Consider the following 7,210-nt stretch of genomic DNA (forward strand, 5'->3'; position numbering starts at 1 on the left):
TCTCTCCCATCTTGAGTTATTTGTTTGCTTAGCAAATTGTGAGGGCCATCCCCTGAGTGCCAGGCAGTCTATGTGGCACTTTTTGTTTATTTACAGAGCATTTAATTCATCAGTGTTTGCCAAACTCCCTGAGCAAATGAGCTGGTTCCAACCATGAAACAGGCAGAAGCCACAGGAGGAGCAGAGGCCCAGAGTGGGGACCCAATTAAAGATGTCTCAGGGAAGAGCTGGGAATCTTTTGGGGCTGGAGGAGGGTGTGTACGCTGAGGCCTGAAGCTGATCTTAAGACGTCAGCCTGGTGGGGGCAGGACCAGCCCTGGAGAGATCAGTGCCCCAGGAAGCAGACACTAGGAGGGAGGGCCCATCTCAGCACATTCTCCTCTGTGTGACGTTGGAGATAATTAACCTGGGTTCTTAATTAACCTGGGATCCAAACAGCTGTCAACCTCCCCTTTAGGAATCGGGGCCCTCCCTGCATGCCATCTAGACCAGCACTCCCCCCACTCTGTGGGAGAAGGGAGTCTCATTCAGTCCTCTCTGCAAATGTACTGGCCTGGGGTTGCCTGCACGCCAGCTTCCTTGGCTTCCTGGGCAGTTCCCTACCCCAAGGGGACAGGAGGCCATCAGTCCCCTGCTCTGGCCTTCAAGGATCCTGACTCAGCTCACAATGGCATCTAGGGGAGCAGAGGAGCCCTGGAGGGGAAGGTAAGAGGCTTGGGTCCCACCCCAACCTGGCTGCTGGTTCACTGTGGTGAGTGGCAGGCATGGCCTTGCTCCCTCTGGAACTCAGTGATTTGAAACCCCTCTGGGGTCTCTGTGTCTGCAAACTGGGTATAGAGTCAAGTGACTTGACCTGGATTTGGTCTTGCTATGCAGAGCCCCCGGGCAGGCACAGGTAGCCCTGTCTAGAAGCGGAAGCAAACAAGGGCTGTAATGTGGGAAGCCCAGGGTAACGAGAGAGCCAAGAAGAGTGTCTTGACCTAGCCCAGGAGCCAGGAAAGGTGTTCCAAAGGAACACTCAAAGGTGTCCAAGCTGAGACCTAAAAGGTGAGCCAGGTGGAGGGAAATAGGGCTCAGGTGGATGGAACAGGCTGGGCAAAGCTCAAAGATGTGGGAAAGCAGAGTGAGTGTATTAAACCCAGAGAAGTTCCTTCTAGCTGGAACTTGGAGCTCCTAGGGAGGAAGTGACCAAAGATAAGGGGCCCTGGTAAGAGGGGAGGACAGAATCAGATATGCAGAGACCATCAATCTGCCCTGTGGAGAACGGACCAGGCAGAGGGGAACAGAGAGACTAAGACACCAGACATGAGATGCAGGTGACGCCCTGACTGAAGGGTGGGAGAGCAGGGTTGAAGAGGAGGGGGCAAATCTGGGAGATGTTCAGGAAGCAGAATGTGCAAAACTTGATAGCTGATGAAGCGCTGGGGGAGAGGTCTGGGTGACTAAGATAAGAACCCAGCAGCTGGAGCAGTTCTGAGGAAAGGAGATGGGATCTACTTTACACAAAGAGTTCAAGTTCCTGCAGGTCATCCTGGTGGAGGAGGGGAGGAATGGCAAAGCGTCATTGTGGGATCAGAAATCAAAGCCTTGGAAGTGGTCCGGATGGTCTGGGGAGACATATGAAAGATGAGAAAAGGGGCCCAGAGCCCTGAAGAACCTCCAAAGGGCATGAAGAGGGACTGCCAGAGAAGCAGCTGGAAACCAGAAGCTGGTCACAGAAACCAGCAGGAGAGTTTCAAAAAACAGGCAGGAACGTGATAAAGGATATTTATGAAAAAACCCATAGCAAATATTATTCTGAATGGCAAAAGACTGAAAACATTGCACCTAAGATCAGGAACAAGACAAGGGCGCCCACTGTCACCACTGCTAGGGAGGTTCTAGGCAGAGCAATCAGGCAAGAAAACAAAATAGGGTAGGCCACGGTGGCTCAGCAGGCAAGAATGCTCGCCTGCCAAGCCAGAGGACCCTGGGTTCAATTCCTGGTGCCTGCCCATGTTTAAAAAAAAGAAAAAGAAAAAGAAAACAAAATAAAAGGTGTCCAAATTTGAAAGAAAAAAGTAAAACCATCTGTATTCACAGATTACATGATCCTATATATATAGAAAATCCCAAAGAATCCACAAGAAAGCTTCTAGGATGAATAAATGAGTTCAGCAACGTTGCAGGGTATAAGATCAACACACAAAAACCAGTCGTGTTTTTATATGACAGTAATGAACAATTTGAAAAGGAAACTAAGAAAACAATTCCATTTAAAATAGCATCAAATAAATAAATTAAGAAATATTTTAAAATAGCATCTAAAAGAATAAAACACTTAGGAATACATTTAACCAAGGAGGTGAAAGACTTGTACATGGAAAACTACCAGACATTGCTGAAAGAAATTAAAGAAGACTTAAATAAATGGCAAGATATCTGTGTTCGTGAATTGGAAGACAATATTGTCAAGATGCCCAAACTATATAAAGTGATGTACAAATTCAATGCAATTCCTTCCAAAATCCTAGCAGACTTTTTTTTTTTGCAGAAATGGAAAAGTAGGTCCTCAAATTAGTAAAGAATTGTAAGGGGCCTCAAATAGCCAAAACCATCTTGAAAAAGAACAAAGTTGGAGGACTCACACTTTCTGATTTCCAAACTTACTACAGAGTGATGACAGTGATTAAAACAATGTGGTACTGCGTAAGGATAGATGTATACATCAATAAGAAAGAACTGAGAGTTCAGAAGTAGTAAAACCATACATCTGGGCCCAGTGTTATTTTTAACACGGATACTAAGTCCATTAAATGGGGAAAGAATAGTCTCTCCAACAAATGGTGCTGGAACAACTGAACTTCCACATAATTTCAAAATTATAAAAGAATGACTTCGCAGTGAATCACTTGAAAGTGGCTAAAAAGGAAAATGTTATGTCATTTATATCTTACCACAATAAAAGCTCCTTTAAAAAAATGACTCTGTTCCCCTACCTCTCACCATACACACAAAAAAAGTGGATCACTAGTCTAAACCTAAGAGCTAAAACTATAAAACTCTTAGAAAAAAACACAGGGAAATATCTTCAGGATCTCATATTAGGCAATGAATTCTTAGATTTTACACCAAAAGCATGAACCATAAAAGAAAAAAATAGACAAATTGGGCTTTATCAAAATTTAAAACTTCTGAGCATCAAAGGACATTATCCAGAAAGTCAAAAGACCAAGTATAGAATAGGAGAAAGTTGAAAATCATGTATCTGACAAGGATTTAATATCCAGAATAAAGAGCACTTACAACTCAACTACAAAAAGATAAAAAACCCAATTTAAAAAAGGACTTGAACAGATATTTCTCCAAAGATATCCAAATGGCCAATAAGCACCTAAAAAGATGGGCAACATCATTAGCCATTAGAGAAATGCAAATCTGCAGCTACAATAAGATACCACTTCACAACCTCCAGGATGGCTATTATATATATATTTATTTATTATTATTTATTATATATTATTTATTTATTATTTATTATTTATTTATTATATATATATTTATATATATATAAAGGAAAATAACAAGTGTTGGCAAGGATAGGGAGAAATAAGAACCGGCGAACATGCTGGTGGGTATGTAAAGTGGTGGAGCCTTGTGGAAAACTGTTTGGTGGTTCCTTACCAAGTTAAACAGAACTACCATACAACTTGGCAATCCCACTTCTAGATATATACCCTAAAGAACTGAAAGCAGGGACTCGAACAGATATTTGTACATAGCAACATGGCAACATTATTTACAACAGCCAGATCAAAGCAACCCAAGTCCTCATCAATAGGTAAATGGATAAATTAAATGTGATATGTATATGCACAATGGAATGTTATTCAACCACATGCAGAAAATGAAATGCTGATACATGCTACACCATGTATTAAACTTGGAGACAGACCACTGCCTCCACCAGCACCAGCTGTGAGGAAGCTGAGGGCCCCACTGCCCAGCCTCTCTCCCTTCCTGTCGCTGGCTGCCAACCTCCTCCAGACCTGTTCCGACAATCTGTTAAAACACAGTGGATTACTATGAAGTTCTAGGCGTGCAGAGACATGCCTCACCCGAGGATATTAAAAAGACATATCGTAAATTGGCACTTAAGTGGCACTCTGATAAAAATCCTGAAAATAAAGAAGAAGCAGAGAAAAAATTCAAACAAGTAGCTGAGGCATATGAGGTGTTATCAGATGCTAAAAAACTACATCTATGACAAATATGGCAAAGAAGGATTAAATGATGGCAGTGGAGATGGAAGTCACTTCGACAGTCCATTTGAGTTTGGCTTTACATTCCGTAATCCAGATGATGTCGTCAAGGAATTTTTTGGTGGATGGGACCCATTTTCATTTGACTTCTTTGAAGACCATTTGAGGAGTGTTTTTGGAAATCGAAGGGGCCTCTGTGGAACCAGAAATAGGGGCACAGGATCTTTTTTCTCTGCCTTCAGTGGGTTTCCATCTTTTGGAGACGGATTTTTGTCTTTTGATACAGGATTTACTTCATTTGGTTCAGTGGGGTATTTACTTCATTTGGTTCAGTGGGGTATGGGGGCTGTTCTAGTTTGCTAGCTGCTGGAATGCAATATACCAGAAATGGAATGGCTTTTAAAAAGGGGAATTTAATGAGTTGCTAGTTTACAGTTCCAAGGCCGAGAAAATGTCCCAATCAAAACAAGTCTATAGAAATGTCCAATTTAAGGCATCTGGGGAAAGATACCTTGGTTCAAGAAGGCCAGCGACGTCTAGCTTTCTCTCCTGGCTTCTGGTTTCATGAAGCTCCCCGGTCGGTGTTTTCCTTCTTCATCTCCAAAGGTTGCTGGCTCGTGGACTCTCTGCATCTCATGGCTACATCGTTCTGCTCTCTCTGAAATCTCTCATTCTCCAAAATGTTTCCTCTTTTATAGGACTTCAGAAATTAATCAAGACCCACTCAAATGGGTGGAGACATGTCATCCCCTAATCCAGTTTAACAACCACTCTTGACTAAATCACATCATCCAGGGAGATAATCTTATTACAGTTTCAAACATACAGTATTGAATAGAGATTATTCTACCTTTATGAAATGGGATTTATATTAAAACATGGCTTTTCTTAGGGGGCATACTTCCTTTCAAACCAGCACAGGGGCCTTACTTCATTTTCTTCAACTTTCTTTGGTGGTGGTAGGATAGGCAACTTCAAATCGATATCAACTTCTACTAAACTAGTTAATGGCAGAAAAATCACTACAAAGAGGATTACTGAGAATGGTCAAGAAAGAGTAGACGTTGAAGAAGATGGCCAGTCAAAGTCCTCAACAGGTAAGGAGCAGACGCTACGCTTGGATAAGAAGCAATTCAACGCACGCATTTAACAGAAATGTTAAACTATAACAAGCACCATTTGAGGATTAATAGGAACATTTTTTTGAAGATTTCAAATGAACTCTACTTTCAGTATAACTGTACCTAATCTAAAGTATTTATAAACAGCTCATCGAGCCACCTATTTGTCATAGACTTTTGAGTTTATTGTTGGGACCACGTTAATAGGACCATTTTTTTCATTTTTGCCTTTAAAAATTGTTGTAAATTTCTGTATGTACTTTGCTTTCTTATTAAACTTAATCCAAGGTGAACTGTGATTCTTTCGTAGTGCTAGGACAAAATTGTACACTAACACCAGTATGGATCTTGCTCTTTCTAATTTGTTTGAAATGTGAGCCGAGTAATTTGCCTGCTGTGAAGTTAACATTGCCAGGATGAATCTTCTACAAAAATAATTTCCTTTTTAGCAGCAAAAGATATTAATACATTAATGGTGGTGTTTTCTAGTCATACATGAATGCTGGCAACTTAGCAGGTTTTGAGAATTGTTTGAGTGTGTAACGTTAAGCTTAGGTTTATAAAAAGTAAAGCTGGTAAACTGAGTCTTTGTCATTGGCTTAAAAAAATGCTAATGTGTTTGGTGCATTCTTTCATGAAAAAAAAAAACTTGAAGTGAAATAAGGCAGACACCGAAGGACGAATATTGTGTGATTTCTCTTATGTGAAACACTGAGAATAAGCAAGCTCATAGAGACAGAAAGCAGAATAGTGGTTACCAGGGATGGGGGGAAGGGGAATGAGGAGTTATTGCTCAACGGGTACAAGTTTCTGTTTAGGATGATGAAAATGTTCTGGAAATAGACAGTGTTGATGATTGCACAACCTTTTGAATGTACTTAATGTCATCAAATTGTACACTTAAAATGGTTAAAATTATTTTTATGTTATGTATAGTTTACCACAATTTAAAAAAAAGGGGGGGGCGAGGAGAGGATTGGATTAGCTGTATCCAACACATCTCCACCAAGCCAAAGGAGGAGAGGACAGAAAAGTGGAGGGTTTGGGAAGAGCTTTCAGAGTTTGGAGGAGGCTTGAATGCTGGTGGTGGGTTTCCAAGGTCAGGATCTACGACCAGGTCTGAATGTCAACCGGGCCACCTCATTAGAATGAACACTGCACAACTCCAGGGAAACATTCCTTGAGGTAGGGGCGCCCCCTGGCGTTGAACAGTATTTTGTAATGCCTTGGACTGCAGTGTGAATACTTCCCACATGGTGGCGCCAAATACAAGCTCTGAATTTGCGCTTGGGGCAGCAGGACAGTTGGGGGCGGGGCGCAGGTATTGATTTGAGGACCTTAGGGTCCAGATCATCGTCTGGTGGGAGGAAGGGATTGTCAGATGTCAGGTGGTTAGGACCCCTCCTGCCACGAAGCCCTCGGAGTCTCTCACAACTCTCTAGCGGCAGGCAGTCACAGAAATAAACCAAACACCACACACTGCAGATTTAGCTGTGGGTCCCGCCTGAAGGGATCCCAAGGGAGCAGCTCATCCCATGACCTGGGAGAGGCAGGGATGTCCCTCCCACTTGGCCTCTAGGAGAAGGGGGTCAGGAAGGAAGGAAGGATGCCCAGCCCAGCCTAAGGGACACGGAGTCACAGTCATCCCACCCCTTGCCCAGCCAGCCCAGCCTGGCCTTGCTCACAGCTCCATCTGGAGGCCAAAGCCGGACCAGCAGGGACAGTGGGAGGGACACTGGGCAGCCTGAGCGCAGAGCCCCTAGGGAAGTCTGGCCACATTGGACTAGAAACTCATACTTACAAGGTACAGGGGCCAGCCTGAAGATGGAGCAATTAATAATGGCAGTG

General features: G+C 42.9%; 1 pseudogene; it reads left to right on the top strand.

Annotated features, from left to right (window-relative positions):
- The first annotated feature begins 3,604 nt into the window (after positions 1 to 3,604).
- LOC143658452 (dnaJ homolog subfamily B member 6 pseudogene) lies at positions 3,605 to 5,391 on the top strand (annotated as a pseudogene).
- Positions 5,392 to 7,210: the final 1,819 nt, after the last annotated feature.

The sequence above is a fragment of the Tamandua tetradactyla genome, chromosome 16 (assembly GCF_023851605.1).
Source record: "Tamandua tetradactyla isolate mTamTet1 chromosome 16, mTamTet1.pri, whole genome shotgun sequence".
NCBI lineage: Eukaryota > Metazoa > Chordata > Mammalia > Pilosa > Myrmecophagidae > Tamandua > Tamandua tetradactyla.